At 39.9% G+C, this 23224-nt stretch overlaps 1 long non-coding RNA gene across 1 annotated transcript; it reads left to right on the forward strand.

The window, feature by feature from the left end:
- The first annotated feature begins 13886 nt into the window (after positions 1 to 13886).
- On the forward strand, positions 13887 to 21802 carry LOC307129918. The gene is made up of 3 exons (XR_013816961.1): positions 13887 to 14040; positions 14492 to 14740; positions 19380 to 21802. It is a non-coding gene; the product is annotated as an uncharacterized lncRNA (long non-coding RNA).
- Positions 21803 to 23224: the final 1422 nt, after the last annotated feature.

Raw genomic sequence — 23224 nt, forward strand, 5'->3', positions numbered from 1 at the left:
TAAAGGCGTCGTAAGCGAATTTAACGCTAAATTAAATAAAACCATTTCATCCAACGCGATTTTTTCTCATTAGCTAAATTTCAGGCGTGATATTCCCCCAAAATACAACACTTTTTAAAATATTGACAAATATTACGTTATTAATAATACATCAATGTAAATATAATAAACATATTGGCTTATTATAATAATAATAATCAATATTGACTTAGTAAAATTCATTAAAAAAATGTTTGCAGTTCTACCAATGATGATGGGGGGGGGGGGGGGGGGGGGTGTAATATTTAAACCAAAATGAACGGTATATCTAAATAAATCATTATCATTGTTTATTTATTTCGGTCTTTCCAGAAAAATAATATAATAAAGCAAAAAATATTTAAAATATATAGCCAAAGAAATATAACAAAAAAATATACATAACCGGAAAAGGTATAGGCAGAAGCCACTGCTTATACATGGATTTCTCGGCGACGTCATCACTGCTTGCGCACGCACCCGAGAGGCAGAAAGAAGAAACCTCTCGTGTTGTAGGTTAGTAGCGGCGTGTCTGTAAGTCAAAATGCCAAGGAGTTGCTGCGTGTTTAATTGTACCAACAGAGCCAGTGCTGGGTGCCTGATGTTTAACATACCTAGGGGGAAGAATGCGTTTGCCAAAAAATTATTACCTAACATGATCATTCATACATGTATCACAGCAACACTGCAAAATTAAAGACAGACAAACAGATCCAACTAAAATCACGTTTTATTGAGTCAGCAGTTATATACAAACAATAAGGAAAGCTTCAATGTTGTTGCAGTAGCGGACCAGCGATCTGTCTTTCTGCCTCCAGGATGCGCACGCACCCTGTAATGTTTGTAAACAGGAAACCCGTGTATTATGCCTACCCTTTATACATATTTATCTAATTTGCGTTTTTTTCTCTCTAATGGATTAGATTAGTACAATATATACAATAGCGTTACATAAGACAATTCCCAAAATGTACAATGATAATTACAAAGATCATATGTATACATTTCAGATATTATTACGATAAATTTAGTATTGCATATACACCAATTATTTATATTATAATATAATTATTTATCACCTTGTTTTTAAACGTTTTCTTAAATTTACAAAATGAATTACACTGTTTTAATTCCATCTCAAAATGATTCCATAGGTTTACCCCTTTGACAAATATACATCTATTTTTTGTATTAGTTCTTGACCTTACCTTTTGAATTCCTCTTAGTACTTAATACTATATTGAGTTTCTCTTATTTCGAACAGCTTCTGAATACTATTTGGAAGTAAATGATTATATACTTTATACGTTGTCTGTGCAGAATAGAAATCAACTAAATAAAAAAAATTAAATCTTGTAAACCATTTATTTGTTGGTTCGTAATAGTCAACGTGTTTTATAATCCTTATTGCTCTTTTTTGTAATATACATATTGTATCTAAATTGGTTTTATATGTGTGGCCCCACACCTCCACACAATAAGTCATGTATGGAACTATGAGCGCACAATACAAAATATACAATGAGCTTTCATTCAAAATATGTTTTTAATATTGCAATTGATTTTGATGTTTTTCTTTTTACATTATTTATATGTGATTTCCAGCATAATTTATGATCTATTATAACACACAGAAATTTATTTTCATACACTCTTTCAATTTCCTCATTATTATCCTAATTTTAGCTTTATTATTACGTTGTTGATTACTAAATATTATTAACTTTTTTTAATTAAATTCAGTGAAAGTCTATTATCATCAAACCGTTTTTTTTAAATAGTTAAATACACACTATAAAGTCACACCTCTCTTCCTGTAACCCTAGTGAATTAAATTGTATTGGTGTCAACAGGCTGAAAAAACTAGGAACATGACTTTATGTGGCATTCACCTATTAATGTTGGAATAGTTTACCCCCTCATGTTAAATACATGACTGGAAATACTATAAAAGACTACAGAAACACACTTAATTTTGTCATTAGAACATCGGAGATGTTTTTGTGCTTTGCTTACTGCAAATAGGTAACTATTTTCATGCAGATTAATAGCTATGTGTTAGCTTTTATGGAAAAAAGCTCAGCTATAGTAGCTATATACTTATGTATTCAAAAGAAAACGCCCCATAATTAGGCTGCAAAGATGCAAGGAAGAAAAACAATATTGTGACGGTAATCGAGTGAAGGTGAATAGAATGTTGAATCCATATTATATGTATATTATTATTGTGTATTACTAATTATTGTGACTGTATTTGCTTCAAAACAGTGCAGCAATGTGATTTACTGAATGCGGCCCCTTTAAGAAACGACACCACGCGCACATGCGCAGAAGAGAGAAGCGCGAGAGACGAAGATGAGGCGAGTGCTGCAACTTTCACCATTTGAAGCTGAAAGCGACGCTGTTAACGTGAATGAAGGACAAATGTGAAACATTTTCTCCGGGTACCTTATATTTCCAGTCTGCAAGTCAGAGATGGTCCATTTATAATGTAAGAAATGATATTTGTTACTTTATTTTTCAGTTTTATTTATTCTTATTTATTTAAAAAAAAAAATCTGTAGCACTTTGATATTTTGTTGAATGTAAAGTGCTTTACAAATAAAATGTATTATTATTATTACTATTATGTTGCCTAAATTTACTTTCTTATAGTTGATAAGTTTTTATGTACATCTCAGCATTAACCCTTTAGTTAATCACCCACATTATCCTCATCATTTTAATCCTCTTCATATGAATATAAGTGTGGCCTTTTTCCCTCTTTCTCTCTCTCTCTCTCTCTCTCTTTTTCTCTCTCTCTCTCTCTCTCTCTTTTTCTCTCTCTCTCTCTCTCTCTCTCTCTCTCTCTCTCTCTCTCTCTCTCTCTCTCTCTCTCTCTCTCTCTCTCTCTCTCTCTCTCTCTCTCTCTCTCTTTAAAGTAAAGCATACCCCTAGACATATGTTTCTCATATAAGAAGGCTCTATTGGGTCTCGTGGTGAAATTGAAGATTTTCCCTTCCCTCAGATCTGAGTCTAGATTCTTTGCAACTACCAATGAATACAGAGAAAGGCACGGAATGGGACAAATTGGCAATTCTGTCAATTGTGGGATGTCCGGGATTTTCAACAAACAGGTGAGAATAAATGCTATTTTTTAAGCTTACTTCTGCCTGTTTGTTGAGAAATTTATCCTTATATTTTCAATGCCGTATTTTTTTTTTGAGTGGACATTCTCTTACTTTTTTATAAATGCGGGAAGAATGAAAGAGAGCTACTTTCATTGTATTTTTGCTGATTATCCTCACTTTTTGTGCGTGAGAAGGAAATAGTTTGAAGGAGTTTGAGTTGAAGATTTTTCTCTCTCTCAAGACTATTTCAGTGGAAAATTCTCTGTTTTTTCGTTGGTGGTTGTAAATCAATATATTTAATTTAAAAAAAAATTATCCTCACATTTTGCATACAAAGTCCATTAAAAAAAAAATTCTCCTCACATTTTACATACAAAGTCCATCTCACCACAGTGGCTCTACAATAATTTTACGATGCGTCGTGGAGGCACACACGGAAGACAAGAACAAGCTGGATAAAGGTGTTATTTTGATTTTTTTTTTTGCGCACAAAAACTATTGTCGTCGCATCGTAAAATTATTGTAGAGCCACTGTGGTGAGATGGACTTTGTAACGACGTTTTAAGTGCCTTTTATGGGTCTTGTGAGTGTAAATGTACTGAATGCCAATGGAGGCCTATCTGAAGCCTTTCTCAGCCATCAGCTTTCAACTAAAATATCTTCATTTGTGTTCCGAATATGAACAGAGGTCTTACGGGTGTCGAACGACATGAGGGTGAGTAATTAATGACAGGATTTTCATTTTTGGGTGAACTAACCCTTTAATAGAGAAAATTCTCAGATAGATATAGGAGAAAGAAAGGAGGTGGAGAACAGATGTATCCAATGGAAAAGAATTACATCATATATATCTCATGGTATAAGAACGTGAGCCACGTGATATCAGTGAAATGTATAGAAAACATCTGGTAATCATTATTTCCACCAGTAAAGCACTGAGGTCCTGCAGCTCCCTTCAATGCAAAGAATAGAGAAACTCTGGACTATTTCACCACAAGACCCAATAGACTCTTCTTATATGAGAAACATATGTCTAGGGGTATGCTTTACTGAGAGAGAGAGAGAGAGAGAGAGAGAGAGAGAGAGAGAGAGAGAGAGAAGACAAAGGAAAAAAGGCCATACTTATGTTCATATGAAGAGGATTAAAATGATGAGGATAATGTGGGTGATTAACTAAAGGGTTAACGCTGAGATGTACATAAAAACGTATCAATAGTGAAACGTAAATAGTCATTCATTTTGATCATCCTCAATTCAGTCTGTACGTCTTGTCTATGATTTCTGTTATCTTAGTTGCATTTCTGTTTAATTCATATATTCATTGAATTTATCCTGTGACTTGTTTCATCCTCATAAAATCTGGATTCCTATATAAAAAAGAGCAACCTTCCTATAGAGCTGTTTTAAAGGGTTAGTTCACCCAAAAATTAAAATTAATACTCATTAATTCCTCACCCTCCTATTGTTCCCTCCATAGACAGCCGTTTAATGAACACTTTCAAGGTCCAGAAAGGTAGTAAAAACAGTTAAAATAGTCCATGTGACTCCAGTGGTTCAATCTTAATTTTATGAAGCAACGAGAATACTTTTTTGTGCACAAACATAACAACTTTATTCAACAATTTCGTTATAGCCTGTGTCAGTCTCCTACGCAGTTTCCGTTGTAAACATTGCAGCGCTTTTGAGTTCAGCCGATGCTGTTCCCGTGAGCAACACGACACATGCGTGTGATGATGGCGCAGGAGCTGCACTGTATTTACAACGTAAACTGCGTAGGAGACTGGCACAGGTCATAACGTTTAGACAAACTACAGGATTGTCACATTATGTGAGAATCACTTATTGATGTGTGTTTTTAGTGTTTTATCTGTTTCACAGATTAAATACATGACTAAAAATACTAGTAAAGGCTACAGAAACTTAGCCTGGCTCCACCCTCCTACGTACTTCCGCTCAATTTTCATTTTCCTTCAGTACTCCGTCTGGGACTGCGGTATATGCTTAGGTTTTCTCCGAACAATTTTTTACCGGTCCAATCAGGGAACAGAGGGAGTGGCTGAAAACGATGACGTTGATGTCGTGCGGTAGTTTGAGTTGTAGTTCAGTAATGGCGGCGGAGAAAGATGCGAGTGAATTCCTTGCACCGCTGCCGCATATCCAGACGTTAAAGCCAGAGCAAGAACAATCTTTGCTGAGTTTTATTGGTGGCCATGATGTTGTGACCCGGGAAAAGTTAGATTTTCCAGCTCGCTCCGTTAGTGGTGGAGGAGTTGCAGGGTTCCCACTCGTCCTGGAAAACCTGGAAAATTTATGACAAATTTTCCAGTCCTGGAAAACACATGGAAAATTAGAGAACATGTAAAATGTCCTGGAAAATCTTGTTGTTGTCTGGGAAAATTCTTTAAAAAAATATTATTTCTTTAGCCGAGTATAAAGAGTTTATCGCTGACCCAAACAATTAGCGCTAGTTGCAGAAAGCACATGTTCAGAAACGCTGAGTTTGATGCGTGCGAGTAGTATTTTTGAATAATGATGTAAATGTATGCAGTGAATGTTAACTCGTAAGCTGCTGCCTAATCACATAATTTTGATATAAAGTCACATTTGTGTGTTATAAAGTCAGAATTGCAAGATATAGTTAGAATTGCGTGATATAAACTCTTGTGTTCAGGAGTAACCACTGTATTTCTGCTTTTCCATAAGCGCCACTTTCTGTCAGAGAGTGAATTTTCCATTTTCTTTCAGCCTGTCTGCCGTTTTTGTTCATATAACATTACATACATAGTTTATTAGGCTCAAATGTGAGGATTATCATTTTTAAAAACGTTTTATTTGGTCCAAACTGGTATTATTTAAACTGTAAAATTGTTTAAATCACTTATATGTTTTACAGTTTAGGCTGTTACCAGACATTGCTGTTGTTTCAAAACAACTTTGCTATCGGCAACAGTTCTATTGTAATAAGAACTTTCTGAAATTATTTCACATTTTTTAGAACAGTTATTATGTATAACCCTCCTCTATTCAGTATGTGCATGTTGTTTATTAAATGGATTTCTCTTGTATAGTAGCCTACTTACACATTTTGATTGTCAAGTATTAGAATATTTACTTTTGTGCCATCAATAACAGTCCCTTAATAGACGGTTGATTTCTGTCGTCTTATGCTACATTTCTGATTAGTTTAAAAGTTAATTTACTAATATAACCCTGTTTCATTCTTATAATATCATGTTACATAAAAATGAGCAACCTAGAGCTGTATTATACACTACTAATATAATTCATATAATTCATCCTACAAGAGAAGGACAAACTCCAGGTGTAGCAGCTGAAATCTGTGTGACTGTTAAAGATGGAGTTTATTAAAGAGGAGATTGAAGACATGAGTTATCCAGAACCATCCAGAATAAAACATGAAGATACTGAGGAACAAATAGGTTGGTGTCCATTCTTGATTCTTCATTATTGACTGCTTTAGTGGCTGTGAAATAATAATCAGTATGTGGTGATAAATGATAGAGAAATGCATCTAAATGATCATATTTTATCAGTTTTAATCGTAGTGAATGACAGAACTGAGCTTTGTACATTAAAGGTCCCATGGCATGGCATTTTTCTATTATTTTATAATGTTTCCTGAGGTGTACTTATATTGTTAGTATGACTTTTACATCATAAAATGTCATAATTTAGAAATAAAAGGCATTTTTTCTATACTGCTGTTTGCCCTGTGGCTGACTGCCCTGCTTCAAGAGGCGTGTCCGCTGTGAGACTTCAGTAAAAACGCCCACTGTTGTGATTGGCTGACATCTTTGCATTTTGAATGAGCGGAGGGGGCGTGGTTTAACGAGGCACGAGCAGGCACGAGCTGCTGCCAGAGAGACGGATGGACCTGAGTTCGCTTCACATCAGTTCTCAGCATGTCTGAACTGTTGTAGTTACAGCATATACTTCAGGTTATTAGTCTATTTCTAGTCGGAGGGACTGTCACTCATGTCAGAAAGTTAGTAACTTTAGTAAATTATGGATCAGCGCTGACTGGAGACGCGAACCGTTTAGAACGATTCAGTCCGATTTGGTGAACTGATTCGGTTCACTAAAAAGAACTGGTTCAAAAGAAAGATCGTTCGCGAACGGACATCACTAATGTACCAGAGACGGAGCGATTGCTAACAAAGTTATTTATAGTAACTACTGAGTTGTGAGAGCGCTGTCTGTCAGCGCGAGTTTATTGTGTTTGTATCTGAGAGTTCTGAATAAACACGAGTCCCAGTCACACCGAGTCCGTCTTCATCATTATTACCAACTTTGTAACACATGCAAAGTACCATTACAGCTGTCGAGATGAACGAGTTAAAAGTAAGTGTTGATAATAGCATTATTTTTAAAATAAAATAAAAGCGTCAGTGACGCGCGTTGAGTACACAGCGCAAACAAAGACACAACAACAGTAATCGAATGTAATCCAGTTTATTGTGGGGCTAGGCTGGCTAGCCCAGATATGCTCACGCTTACCCCCCTTCTGCTTAATCTCACGCTGCGTTTGGTGCCTCCGCTGTGGGCCAGATGCAGTACTGGGGGTCGGGGATGTTGAAGGCCACCGGCCAGTGCAGCCCGAGCTTCGGCGTGTGTGAGGCCGATGTTGAGCAGAAACTCATGACTGTATGCACATTTTAGAACCGATAGACGCGACGAGGACGTACAAAAACACTGACTCACAAGATAGAAAAGACGAAAACACCGTTCTGTCGGGAGAGAGAGAAGCCGCATTGTGTGCACGAATAATAAATAATTAGCTACACATCAGAAATCACTGATCACAGATCAGAAGGAACTGAAAAAAGACTTCTGTTTTCATTTGTACATCCAAACACTGAGAAACTGCCAGCATTCACTCGTTCACAAGCCATGATCTCTCGAGCGTTTGCATGGGCGTGCCAGATTCTCTGGGCGGAGGAAAGGGAGGGAACCGTTCCTGCTTGGACGTCAAACCAGGAGACTTCAGGATTGGCTCGTCTGGCCTGTAATTTTCTCAAAGGCAGAGAAAGACAGCCAGAACTCGGGTTTACACCGATCAACATTTCTATCCACTTGGGGACAATATTCAGGCTAGGGGAACTCATATTAATGTTGAAAAACCTCATAAAATGAAAATTTCATGCCATGGGACCTTTAAAGATACTTTATACTCACACTGACAGATACCAGATGTCTTGTTTTCTGCTCAGTGTTTTTATTTTTCACATTTAACCCCATTTAACTGATTCTGACTACTTTATATGTTTATTTTAGACCAGATGGAAGAGAAGGAGCAACGACACAAACTAAATGACATAAAGAAACTCTGTGACTTCAAAACTCAAGAAACAAAAGTCAAAAAGCTGCACACCTGCTCTCAGTGTGGAAAGAGTTTCCAAAATAAAGGAAACCTTAACATACACATGAGAATTCACACTGGAGAGAGACCGTATACATGCTCTCAGTGTGGAAAGAGTTTTACTCACCTATCAGGTCTCAAATATCATCTGCTCAGTCACTCTGGAGAAAAACCATTTAACTGTGATCAGTGTGGGAAAGGTTTTATTTTGTCAAAAGATCTAAATCTACACCTGATAGTTCATTCAGATGAGAGACCTCATGTGTGTTCTCTCTGTGGAAAGAGTTTTTCACGGCTGAACAGTTTTAAACAGCACCAGAAAACACATGATGAAGTGAGAGATCATGTGTGTTGTGACTGTGGGAAGAGCTTTACTAGAGCTGGCAATCTGAGACAGCACCAAAGAATTCATACTGGAGAAAAACCTTACAAGTGCTCATATTGTGACAAGAGTTTTGCTCAGTCTGGAGTCCTGAAATCACATGAGCGACTTCATACTGGAGAGAAGCCGTACTACTGTACTCAGTGTGAGAAGAGTTTCAGAGATCCATCAGGTTTCAGAATTCATCTGCTCCGTCACTCTGGAGAAAAGCCATTTAACTGTGATCAGTGTGGTAAAGGTTTTATTTCATCATCACATCTAAAAGAACACCTGATGGTTCATTCAGATGAGAGACCTCATGTGTGTTCTCTCTGTGGAAAGAGTTTTTCATGTTTAAAGAGTTTTAAACAGCACCAGAAAACACATGATGGAGTGAAAGGTCATGTTTGTTTGGACTGTGGGAAGAGCTTTATTTCATCTAGTCAGCTGAAACTGCACCAAAGAATTCACACTGGAGAAAAACCTTACAAGTGCTCATATTGTGACAAGAGTTTCAATCGGTCTGGAAACCTGAAATTACATGAGCGACTTCATACTGGAGAGAAGCCGTACCACTGTACTCAGTGTGAGAAGAGTTTTACACGTTTATCAAGTCTACAAACTCATATTAAAAACGTTAGAAATGAGCAACATTTGTTTTCTTGTCAAATAGTAAAAACTGAGAGATAAAATATGGAGTTTTCCCACTCAACAGTCAACAACTCTTACAGTGTAAATAAAGTCATGTTTTTATTTTCTGTCTGGATGGATTGTGTGCTAAATAGTACTCGAGGGTCTCGTCTTGTCTCGGACGAAGAGGACTGGGGATTTTATTTCAAGACCACAATTGAGCGCATATCACAAAATTATTTGTTAACATCATTACTGTGATTAGACATTAAACTTACGACCAAGAACTTGGTTATGAGATATGATCGATCAGTTCATATATGTCTACCTAGATGACATTGATTTTTTTCTTCTTCTCTCCAGGAACACGTGCAGCACGTACGACGAGTGCTTCAGAGGTGAATGGGCTTTTTGTCAAGGCAGAGAAATGCGCTTTTCATGCACAGTCTGTTCCTTTCCTGGGGTACATCGTGTCGACTGAGGGAATGCGTATGGATCCTGAAAAGGTTAAGGCTGTGGTGGATTGGCCAAGTCCAGATTCCCGTAAGGCCCTACAGAGGTTTCTGGGATTCGCCAATTTCTACCGGCGTTTTATTCGCAACTTCAGCCAACTAGCCTCACCTCTGACCGCCTTGACCTCTCCCAGAACTACGTTCAGGTGGTCAGACACAGCCGAGGCTGTGTTTGCCAAACTTAAAAGTTGCTTTGTTTCAGCCCCCATCTTAATCGCCCCTGATCCGTCACGTCAGATCGTGGTGGAGGTCGACGCGTCAGAGGTGGGGGTAGGCGCAGTGATATCCCAACATTCTTCCACAGACGACAAGATGCACCCTTACGCGTTTTTTTCCCATCGTTTGTCCCCTGCCGAATGTAATTATGACATTGGTAACAGAGAGTTGTTGGCAGTCAAGTTAGCATTGGAGTAATGGCGCCACTGGTTAGAAGGTTCGGGGGTACCTTTTATCGTCTGGACAGATCACAAGAACCTGGAATACATTAGAATCGCTAAAAAATTGAACTCCAGGCAGGCTCGGTGGGCTCTTTTTTTTGGTCGTTTTGATTTTACTCTCTCATACCGCCCGAGTTCCAAGAACATCAAACCCGATTCTTGATCGCGCATTTTTGACCGTTCCGAACCCCGTCTACTCCCGAGTGCATTTTACCCGAGACCCTAGTTGTCTCCACACTCACATGGGAGGTCAAATCGAAGGTCAAGACGGCCTTAAAAGGGGTAACGCCTCCACCCGTTTGCCCACCGAATCGGTTATTTGTGCCGGAGGAATTACGGTCCGACGTCATTCAGTGGGGGCATTGTTCCAATGTGGCTTGTCATCCAGGAGTTAATCGCACCAAATTTTTGGTCAAGCAACGATTCTGGTGGCCACGTATGGCTCGAGACGTTCACAGTTTTGTTTTGGCTTGTTCAGTTTGTGACACTGGTAAGACTTCCAATCGACCCCCTGATGGGTTACTTCAACCGCTGCCTGTCCCTTCGAGACCCTGGTCCCATATTTCGCTAGATTTTATCACCGCCCTCTCAGGGGTTCACGGTAGTTTTGACCGTGGTGGACCGGTTCTCGAAGGCAGCTCATTTCATTCCCTTGCCCAAATTACCGTCAGCCAAGGAGACAGCGTTGATAGTCGTAAATCACGTCTTTCGCTTACATGGCCTCCCGATGGACGTGGTTTCCGACAGAGGACCCCAATTTGTGTCCAAATTTTGGCAAGAATTTTGTAAGTTTCAGGGAGCGACTGTCAGTCTGTCCTCAGGGTTTCACCCCCAGAACAATGGCCAAACTGAGAGAGCCAACCAAGTTTATCCATTTCTAATAAACTTGCTCCCAAATGTATTGGTCCGTTTACTGTCACCAAGATCATTAGTCCGGTGGCAGTCCGCCTCAAACTCCCTCCAGCGTACAGGAGGGTTCATCCCGTCTTTCACGTATCCAAAATAAAACCCGTGTTTCATTCTCATATTAATCCGCCAATCCCGGTTCCTACCCCGCCGCGACTCGTAGATGGGGAACCCAGTTATTCGGTCAATCGCATTCTGGACTCCAGGCGGAGGGGACGCGGGTTCCAGTACTTGGTGGACTGGGAGGGTTACGGTCCGGAGGAGAGAAGTTGGGTAACTCTGCCAATCAGAATCATTCCACATGGCAGTAATGACGTGGTTAGACCTTGAAAACAGTATAACTGTTCAGAAATTGTATGTACGATAGGTGGAGGTGGGGAGACTGTTAGAGGGAGCGCGGCCTACGAACTCCCTGAGAGACTTGAAGCTGGCTTCTGCTGATGAAACTGCAAACTATTCTTCAGTAAATTTTTCTTTAATTAATCTGACTCCTGACTCTTGGCCTTCATTTTTCACTACTGGTTCTGGGATCTAAACTGTTACCCCAACAATTTGCTCTGTAACAGTGCAGAGATTAAAGTGTCCCTATTATGCTATTTTAAATGTTCCTAATTTTGTTTGTGTGTTAGAAACTAAATGCCTATTATCATACTTTATTTCAGCTCTGGGTCTTCTTCAGCACTTTCACTCAGTGATTCAAACAGTAAAAAGTCATCAACCTATTGATGTGCATCAAAGTGTTGTTTTTCTTTAATTGTTGTGCACGGTGACCTTTTACATTCACAAACAGCTGTATAACACACTGCCTAAAATGTAGTATTCTTAAAGCATAATAGGGGCATTTATTCTATGTGGTCCCATTAGCCTTCTTTATACTTTCGCCTGGCTCTGCAGCGCGAGCCTCCGCTGACTGCGCGCGCTCCTCCCCAAACGGACGAGGCATTTTTACTTGACGCGCTCGCCGTTGTGCTATTCTTTGAAACGACAGAGGGCGACTCGGAGTAATTGTTTTATAAACCATCAGGAAAAAGCGTTGAGAAGAAGTGGGCTAATGTCATAGACAGTAAAATAAATGGACAGAGCGACCCCATAGACTTCAACGGGGAGAATTGAAGTCAGGATAGGAGCACTTACTTCCTGATGGCTGAGCGTACTGCGCAGCCGCAGACTGAGCTTGATGACGTAGATGTGACGTGATCAGCCTGTCCGACAGTGGCGAGTCTTCTAGTAGTTGTGCTATGTAAAATCTGAATCACCGAATCTTGCAGAGACAGAGAGGGTGAGCAGGAGCAACTTTTGATGAATGAAGCAGGATCTGCAACATCTCTATCTGCGTTTATGCCTCCACGTCCCCCCGATTGCCTCATAGACAGTAAAAGATTGCCTACGAGCTTCTCCTCGGGTCTATACGGTAATTTGCTCAACAGCGCGACACAGTCGAATGGTTATGACGCAATCGTTAGCCTATATTTTACAAAAACAGCTTCAACGGGGCGATAGTGTAAGATACAAGGTAATGGAGCCTTTTATACATTGTCGTGTTTGTTTAGAAATAAATGGATGAATGGAGTCTTTAAACGCCTCAAATGTAAAGATATTCACTGTCAAAGTGAGGCCAAAATGAATGGGAGTCAATGGGATGCCAACAACAGGTGATGGCTTGGTTAGCAATGGCTGCCCCTATGGGTGGTACGCTTTCCGGGGGCTGGGCTACCCCCTTGGCTAATGTACTCAGGTGATGATATTTTATTTCTTTTTGTACGCTTCACCAAAAACCACACTAAGGATTGTTTAAAACTCAGTAAACCTTGATATTACTTGTGACATGAGAACAAAATATATGCACACATGTATACAACTAAATCGCCTGGCGGTGTGCAGCGCATTTTTTGTAACAGCGCGCGCGACTCCGCATCCGAAGATGAACGAGTTCTAGGCAAATCTAGCCGAGCATGTGTCATCACACCGGCACCCAGTTTGCACATACAAATTAGGTGCTTATATTTACAAAATTAGTCTACAAAAGCAGAAATAATAAATAACAATCCATGTTTAATAAAAAAAAAAATCACGAAACTAAATGAAAATGTTTGAAATTAGGAAATATTTAAGAGATCGTTAATTTAGTTGTATACATGTGTGCATATATTTTGTTCTCATGTCACAAGTAATATCAAGGTTTACTGAGTTTTACATAATCCTTAGTGTGGTTTTTGGTGAAGCGTACTAAAATAAATAAAATATCATCACCTGAGTACATTAGCCCACTTCTTCTCGATGCTTTTTCCTGATGGTTTATAAAACAATTACTCCGAGTCGCCCTTTGTCGTTTCAAAGATTAGCACAACGGCGAGCGCGTCAAGTATAAACGCCTCGTCCGTTTGGGGAGGAGCGCGCGCAGTCAGCGGAGGCTCGCGTTGCGGAGCCAGGCGAAAGTATAAACAAGGCTGAAGAGAGAAGCGCGAGAGACTGTCAGAAACTTCCACACTCCAGCTCAGGTGGTGGCGGTAGTGCACCGAAAGCTGATCTGACAACCGGCAATAAATTAAGAAGAAGAGACGAGGCGAGCGAGAAGAAGCTCTGAAACTTTCACCTGTTGAATCTGAAAGCGACGCTGTTTAACGATCGTGAATGAAGGACAAATGTGGAATATTTTCTCCGGATGCCTTATATTTCCAGTCTGCAGGTGAGAGATGTTTCTCAGATTACAGAGTTTAACATTAATCAGCTCCAGAGTTTACATGTTAAAGGACCAATGTAATGAAATGTGTGTCCTGGTTTATTATTAGAGTAATAATATGTTGGCAGACAGTTTTTCACAGACTCAGACTCTATTACACCAATAAAATGTGCTTAATGTGCCACTTTACAGAAGATCTCAGACATCAGCATAATGAATGAGGGGAAAACAGGGAACTTTTGGAGACAAAGAGGCTTTTCAGCAGCTCAGTTAAACATGATGGTCCTGTTGTTTCTCTCAGACTTTGGACAAGAGTTGAACAAACATTGTTTTAAATACAATTAATATCTAACTTGTATCAAAATGCTCCATATTCCTGATAGAAAACATGTTCACTTAATGTAAATGTATTAAAGTAATCCAACGTAAATTCAGTAACTTATCTTGATTTTCCCAGATCTGGTCCTGTGGGCGTCAGTATCTCACAGTGATCACAGTTCACACCTGCAGTGAAGCCCCTCCCACAACAATTCACCAATAAATACTGGGAATATTCACATCATCCTACAAGAGAAGGACAAACTCCAGGTGTAGCAGCTGAAATCTGTGTGACTGTTAAAGATGGAGTTTATTAAAGAGGAGATTGAAGACATGAGTTATCCAGAACCATCCAGAATAAAACATGAAGATACTGAGGAACAAATAGGTTGGTGTCCATTCTTGATTCTTCATTATTGACTGCTTTAGTAGCTGTGATATAATAATCAGTATATGGATGATAAATGACAGAGAAATGCATCTAAATGATCACAACCCAGTTTTAATCGTATTCATGGGCGTCGGAACCATTGTATGTCGGTGGGACAAGACCCACTCACTTTTATCGTCTCTAATTCGGCACATGTCTGTTTACCTACCCCTACCCGATAAATACATATTATTAAACACATGTTAGACCAGGGGTGTCCAATTCTGATCCTGGAGGGCCACTGTCTTGCAGAGTTTAGCTTCAACCCCAATTGACCTATCGGTAAGCCCCGCCCCCCTTAGTTACTGTTGCTAACTCGGACAAACAAATGGAGATGCTATATCTTACAATGACAGTTGTCAGAGTGAAAACCTTATCCCAAGATGTTTTTGGACACAGAATGTAGCGTATACCCCGTCCGAATGATGGCATAACTTTACTGATGGTTTATCATGTCATTTTTCACTACAAAAAATCATCGTAAGAGCTGAACAAACAAAGCATAAGAAGTGCGCATTAACGTCTCATTCACAAACTATCTCTCCGTTGCATTACCATTAACATACACAGCAAATTACACAGATACAACTAACAGTAAACAAACATATACACAGAGCTTATGACTTTTCGAGGGTGCAGTTAATAACTGGTAACGTAAACTTTGTATCTGCAAAACAACTCAGATAAACTGCGAGTGCGAGCTCTTCCTTTCACTATAATTCCCATCAAAATAGGAGTCCTCCTTAGTAGGACAGATAATGTAGACTTTAAACATATCTAAAATTAAATGAATTTACATATAACCAGTTTAATATGGAGAGGCACTGAAATGTAGACCTTCATGTTTTTGACCGACAGTGTTACATGACGTGAGAACAGTTAGTTATTTCGGTTTGTATGTTAGCAGGGACTTTAATCGTAACTTAACGACAGTATGACAAACAGAAAATCCTCTCAGGATCCCTGGAATCAGTGCTACAGTACCTCAGGCACGACATTTTAGCATTTTTGTAGCATAAACACCATCAAATCGATGAGAGCTTCGGATTTTCCAATGTTTCTCTATGGCGCGGAAACCTAAAGATTGGCTCATCTGCGTTCGAGGGGAGGGGCTTACTGATAGGTCAATTAAACACACCTGAACTAGCTAATCAAGGTCTTATTAAGCATGCAAGAAACTCCCAGACAGGTGTGTTGAGGCAAGTTTGAGCTAAACTCTGCAGGACTGTGGCCTTCCAGGACCGACTTTGGACACCCCTGTGTTAGATGCTTTATTTCCACTTTTCTAATATTTTCTTCATTTTATTTAAAATAAATGCCTTTTCGATCTGATATGTGATGGGAAAAGGGAGTAGAGTGAGTTCGGCAAAAGGCGGATTCGAACCATGGGTTGATTTGTGTCAAAACATGATGCCATGCGTCTTACCCAAGCGGCAACCTCCTCCAGTTTCTCTTGAAGCCAATACGGAAGTGACTTAAACTGCAGTTCACCGACTGGTTAGAACAGGTTAAAATGCCCAACTTTACAGCAGAAAAAAAACATGTTTATAGTCTGGAACAAACTGTGGTTTTGGTCTATATGGCTAATTTTGCCCTTCATGACAATTGTGAAGGGGGTGAATTTTTTTATAACTCATTTGCCATTTATTTGCTGTCTGTTAGCATCACGTCACCTCAGCTCCACCCACGTCCCGCCTCTTTGCCCATTTTCTGTGAGTCACGCGCTGCCAAGATGGCAACGGCTCCCGTGGGACCCAAAGCAAATATCACGGGAGCGGGTGGTTTTACCTTTGCTGCGGGCGGGAGTGGGCGGTTAGAAAATTTTGCGGGAGACCCACAGGGAATGGTGGGATTTGCCATGTAGTAGAAATGGAGTCAATACAAGAAGTTGAGAAGAAAATTAAAGCGGCTGTATACTTGACAAAAGCATCTAGCGCACCGTCCAGTGTGTGTGGGCGGATCTTGGAAGAAAGACGCAGTCAGAGATGGGCATAAATACATGGAGATGTATTTAAAATACAAAATACTGTGTGGAAAAATTTATTTAAATACAAATACAGTATTTTTTATTTTGAAAATACACAAAATACATGTGAAATTGGCGATTCAGTGCAGGGATCCCTATTAGGCTGAAATCTATCTGGGCCTATCCACCTGTTTCCGGGGGGGCGCTACTGTAAAAAAGAATGTGGGTACAACTTCCGGTGAGGCGGCGGAAGTAGTATACCAATGGTATTTTGTGTGCTAAGTAGTGGAGAGGCCAAGTGTTTTTCGGATCATTGGCAAGGTTTCTAAATTATAATTTTTACTTTTTTTTTTATTTATCAGATGGTGCCACAAGGGTTACGTGAAGGTTACTGTGAAGCAGCATTTGCTATTAATTTATTAGTTAATTAATAATATCACAATACAATAAACAATAACATTTTCGTGTCCTTAATTGTCCTTCCTTACTTTACTGACCTTCCACCAAAGTGCTGCTGCATGACTACAACAGCGCCCTGGCCCTAATTCATGAACAACCGCTGTCTGTACTGTCACTGATGCTAGCACCCATGCCTTGTGATGGGATACGTGTAGGCTCAGCTCAATGTCCGCTTTTAGATCGTTTCCGACAGACACTGATACACCTCTGAGCTTTTCAAATTGCTCATTTTTTGCATCAAAAAAATGCTGAATGGAAACGCCAAGATGCAAATTAATTCTATAAATGCACATAAAAAAAATGTATGCAGTCATTTGAGTCGGATACATTTTCTATCCGATACGAAAACGTGCGCATAAACTACGATGGAAATGCATAAAGTCCCGCTTGTTTACTTCGAACCGGAAGACGCTCCCACTTTTGACGCAAGGCTTCATGGGGCGTAGGAAACTTGTGGATTCATTAATATGTTTTGTTCTAATGTCACAATTTCAAGTTTACTGGGTTTAACTTGATTATTTGGTTAGGCTTTAAGAAGTGTAGGCTACTAAAAAACTTTTTCACGTGTTTCACGTAGTTTTGCCTTGCGATTACGTAATGATGTCATAATGTAAGCAACTTATAGCAACAACTCGATCTGCTTCAAGAACCACTACGCACAGACGTATGCAAGACATGGGTTTCAGCTGTCGCATTCCTTGTGTCAAGCCACTCTTGAACAACAGACAGTGTCAGAAGCGTCTCGCCTGGGCTAAAGACAAAAAGGACTGGACTGCTGCTGAGTGGTCCAAAGTTATGTTCTCTTATGAAAGTAAATTTTGCATTTCCTTTGAAAATCAGGGTCCCAGAGTCTGGAGGAAGAGAGGAGAGGCAAACAATCCACGTTGCTTGAGGGCCAGTGTAAAGTTTCCACAGTCAGTGATGGTTTGGGGTGCAATGTCATCTGCTGGTGTTGGTCCACTGTGTTTTCTGAGGTCCAAGGTCAACGCAGCCATATACCAGGAAGTTTTAGAGCACTTCAATCTTGACCAACTTTATGGAGATGAAGATTTCATTTTCCAACAGGACTTGGCACCTGCACACAGTGCCAAAGCAACCAGTACCTGGTTTAAGGACCATGGTATCCCTGTTCTTAATTGGCCAGCAAACTCGCCTGACCTTAACCCCATAGAAAATCTATGGGGTATTGTGAAGAGGAAGATTCGATATGCCAGACCCAACAATGCAGAAGAGCTGAAGGCCACTATCAGAGCAACCTGGGCTCTCATAACACCTGAGCAGTGCCGCAGACTGATCGACTCAATGCCACGCCGCATTGCTGCAGTAATTCAGGCAAAAGGAGCCCCAACTAAGTATTGAGTGCTCATACTTTTCATATTCATACTTTCAGTTGGCCAAGAATTCTAAAAATCCTTTCTTTGTATTGGTCTTAAGTAAAATTCAAATTTTCTGAGATACTGAATTTGGGATTTTCTTTAGTTGGCAGTTATAATCATCAAAATTAAAAGAAATAAACATTTGAAATATATCAGTCTGTGTGTAATGAATGAATACAATATACAAGTTTCACTTTTTGAATGGAATTAGTGAAATAAATCAGCTTTTTTATTCTAATTATATGACCAGCACCTGTACATTTTTCACATGGTGTGAAATAATAAAGTCAGCGGGAGGGGTCGGGAATGGACACAAACATTGTGGGCATGGGCGGGAGTGGAACACACAGGTTGCGGGAACGGGCGGTCCTGGTCATACAGCGGGTGCGGGTTTAAGAAAACAGTCCCGCGCAGGGCTCTATCATGGACACTACGTCCATATTTATTTTACAGTCTATGGTCTTACCCCTACACTATTGCCACTCTAAATAATACAGTGATTTCCGCCATTTTGTATGGCCCAACCAGACGTTTAGCAAACAAGGCGGTTTATGTGTACTTATGTAAATGGAATCTACTCCAGTAAAAATTTTCTGAGAGAGGACCCACCAACATTTTTTTGGCTTCCAATGCCCATGATCGTATTAACAAGTGAATGATAGAACTGACTTTTGCACATCAAAGATACTTGATGCTCACACTGACAGATACCAGATGTCTTGTTTTCTGCTCAGTGTTTTTAATTTTCACATTTAACCTCATTGAACTGATTCTGACTATTTTATGTTTATTTTAGACCAGATGGAAGAGAAGGACCAACGACACAAACTAAATGACATAAAGAAACTCTGTGACTTCAAAACTCAAGAAACAAAAGCCAAAAAGCTGCACACCTGCTCTCAGTGTGGAAAGAGTTTCACAAATAAAGGAAACCTTGACACACACATGAGAATTCACACTGGAGAGAAACCGTATACATGCTCTCAGTGTGGAAAGAGTTTTTCTCAATCATCAACTCTCAAATATCATCTGCTCAGTCACTCTGGAGAAAAACCATTTAACTGTGATCAGTGTGGGAAAGGTTTTATTTTGTCAAAAGATCTTAATCTACACCTGATAGTTCATTCAGATGAGAGACCTCATGTGTGTTCTCTCTGTGGAAAGAGTTTTTCACGGCTGAACAGTTTTAAACAGCACCAGAAAACACATGATGGAGTGAGAGATCATGTGTGTTGTGACTGTGGGAAGAGCTTTACTAAAGCTGGCAATCTGAAACAGCACCAAAGAACTCACACTGGAGAAAAACCTTACAAGTGCTCATATTGTGACAAGAGTTTCACTCGGTCTGTAACCCTGAAATCACATGAGCGAGTTCATACTGGAGAGAAGCCGTACCACTGCACTCAGTGTGAGAAGAGTTTCAGAGATCCAACAGGTTTTAGAATTCATCTGCGCATTCACTCTGGAGAAAAGCCATTTAACTGTGATCAGTGTGGTAAAGATTTTATTTCATCATCACATCTAAAAAAAACACCTGAAAGTTCATTCAGATGAGAGACCTCATGTGTGTTCTCTCTGTGGAAAGAGTTTTTCATGGCTGAAGAGTTTTAAACTGCACCAGAAAACACATGATGGTGTGAGAGATCATGTGTGCTGTGACTGTGGGAAGAGCTTTACTACATCTAGTCATCTGAAACTGCACCAAAGAATTCACACTGGAGAAAAACCTTTCAAGTGCTCATATTGTGACATGAGTTTCACTCAGTCTGGAAACCTGAAATCACATGAGCGAGTTCATACTGGAGAGAAGCCGTAATACTGCACTCAGTGTGAGAAGAGTTTTACACGTTTATTAATCCTTCAAACTCATATGAATTTTTTTTTTTACAAGTGAGCAACATTTGTTTTCTTGTCAAATAATAAAAACTGTTGAGTTTTTCCACTCAACAGTCAACAACTCTTACAGTGTAAATAAAGTCATGTTTTTAATTTCTGTCAGGATTGTGTGTTAAATAGTTATTTCTAGAATTAGATATATATATGTCTTAGTTCACCCAAAAGTGAAATTTCTGTCATTAATTACTGACCCTCGTGTCATGTAACCTGTAACCTTCAGAACACAGATTAAGAAATTCTTTGATGAAATCCGAGAACATCTCTCCTGAGATGTTCAATCGGGTTCGAGTCTGGGCTCTGGCTGGGCCACTCAAGGACATTCACAGAGTTGTCCCGTAGCCACTCCTTTGTTATCTTGGCTGTGTGCTTAGAGTCGTTGTCCTGTTGGAAGTTGAACCTTCACCCCAGTCTGAGGTCAAGAGCTCTCTGGAGCAGGTTTTGATCAAGGGTGTCTCTGTGCATTTCTGCATTCATATTTCCCTCGATCCTGACTAGTCTCCCATTCCTGTCACTGAAAAACATCCCCACAGCATGATGCTGCCACCTCCATGCTTCACTGTCGGGACGGTATTGTCCAGGTGATGAGCCGTGCCTGTTTTCCTCCAGACATGACTCTTGCCATTCAGATCAAAGAGTTCAATCTTTGTTTCATCAGACCAGAGACTTTTGTTTCTCGTGGTCCTTCAGGTGCCTTTTGGCAAACTCCAGGCGGCCTTTTACTGAGGAGTGGCTTCCGCCTGGCCACTCTACCATACACGCCTGATTGGTGAAGTGCTGCAGAGATGGTTGTTCTTCTGGGAAGTTCTCCCCTCTCCACTGAGAAATGCTGGAGCAATGACAGAGTGACCATCGGGTTCTTGGTCACTTGGTCCATTTTGGAATAAGGCTGTAACACAACAAAATGTGGAAAAAGTAAAGCGCTGTTAATACTTCTGGATGCACTGTACATTTAAAAGGGTAGTAAAAGCAGACCTTATCAGACCTTAGTCAACTTTAATCACATAAAACTAAATTTTCCAACAACAAAATTGTGGCCAGTGAAAATGCTGAGTGGCTAGTAACTTTGGAAAACTTTTAGCCACAGTGGCTGGTGAGCAAAAAAGTTAATGTCAAGCCCATGTCATTTCTATTATGATAGTGTATTTGCTCTGTAACAGTGCAGAGATTAAAGTGTCCCTATTATGCTATTTTAAATGTTCCTAATTTTGTTTGTGTTAGAAACAAAATGTCTATTATCATACTTTATTTCATTCTGGATCTTCTTCAGCACTTATACTCACTCAGTGATAAAAACAGTAAAACATCCTCAACCTTTTGACGTGCATCAAAGTGTTGTTTTTCTTTTTGTTTTGAATGTTGACCTTTTACATTCACAAACAGCTATACAGGTGCTGGTCATATAATTAGAATATCATCAAAAAGTTTATTTATTTCCCTAATTCCGTTCAAAAAGTGAAACTTGTATATTATATTCACACAGACTAATATATTTCATACTTTTAATGTTGATGATTATAACTGACAATTAAGGAAAATCCCAAATTCAGTATCTCAGAAAATTAGAATATTACTTAAGACCAATACAAAGAAAGGATTTTTAGAAATCTTGGCCAACTTAAAAGTATGAACATGAAAAGTATGAGCATGTACAGCACTCAATACTTAGTTGGGGCTCCTTTTGCCTGAATTACTGCAGCAATGAGGCGTGGCATGGAGTCGATCAGTCTGTGGCACTGCTCAGGTGTTATGAGAGCCCAGGTTGCTCTGATAGTGGCCTTCAGCTCTTCTGCATTGTTGGGTCTGGCATCTTCCTCTTCACAATACCCCATAGATTTTCTATGGGGTTAAGGTCAGGCGAGTTTGCTGGCCAATTAAGAACAGGGATACCATGATCCTTAAACCAGGTATTGGTTGCTTTGGCACTGTGTGCAGGTGCCAAGTGCTGTTGGAAAATGAAATCTGCATCTCCATAAAGTTGGTCAGCAGCAGGAAGCATGAAGTGCTCTAAAACTTCCTGGTATACGGCTGCGTTGACCTTGGACCTCAGAAAACACAGTGGACCAACACCAGCAGATGATATGGCACCCCAAACCATCACTGACAGTGGAAACTTTACACTAGAGGCTGACATTTTTTCGGGAATCCTACGGGTCATGGGATTCCCGTGGGATTCCTGCAGGATGGGAGTCATCTTTGCTATTAATCACGGGATTTGGACGGTACAGGATAAATGGTTAACGGGAGCAGACGGGAGCGGGAATCAACCAATAGCAAAGACGACAAAAAAAGAAAAAAAGTAAATGCACCATTTTGTAGTTTCCTTTTAATACGCCTAAAATGTAACGCAATTAAAAAATAACTACACGACCCAGCCGTCCTAGAAGCCATCAGTGCTTTTTGTCACGGCTTCCGGAATTCAAAGAGCAGTGATGGAGGGAGCTAAGCGACGCGGAGAAGTCGATGTGGCAAAAAATGATTTACAACGCAAAGTCAGAAGTAATGACATGTCTATTAAGTTCACAGAACTGGTCGGAAAGTCTGAAATATTAATTACGTTTATGAGAGTAGAATGTGACGATGATAGCACGATGTACGCTGCTTGTAAGACATGCTTAGTCTTAGTCAAGTACGCAAGTGATTCAGGGACGAGCGGTCTGAAGAGGCACACTTGCAAGGCAAATTCGGGAAAGAATCAGCCAAGCATCGCTTCGTTCATCAAGCGAAAATTGCCGTCAGGTGTCAAGT

The sequence above is a fragment of the Gobio gobio genome (assembly GCF_949357685.1).
Source record: "Gobio gobio genome assembly, chromosome: 8".
Classification (NCBI taxonomy): Eukaryota; Metazoa; Chordata; class Actinopteri; order Cypriniformes; family Gobionidae; genus Gobio; species Gobio gobio.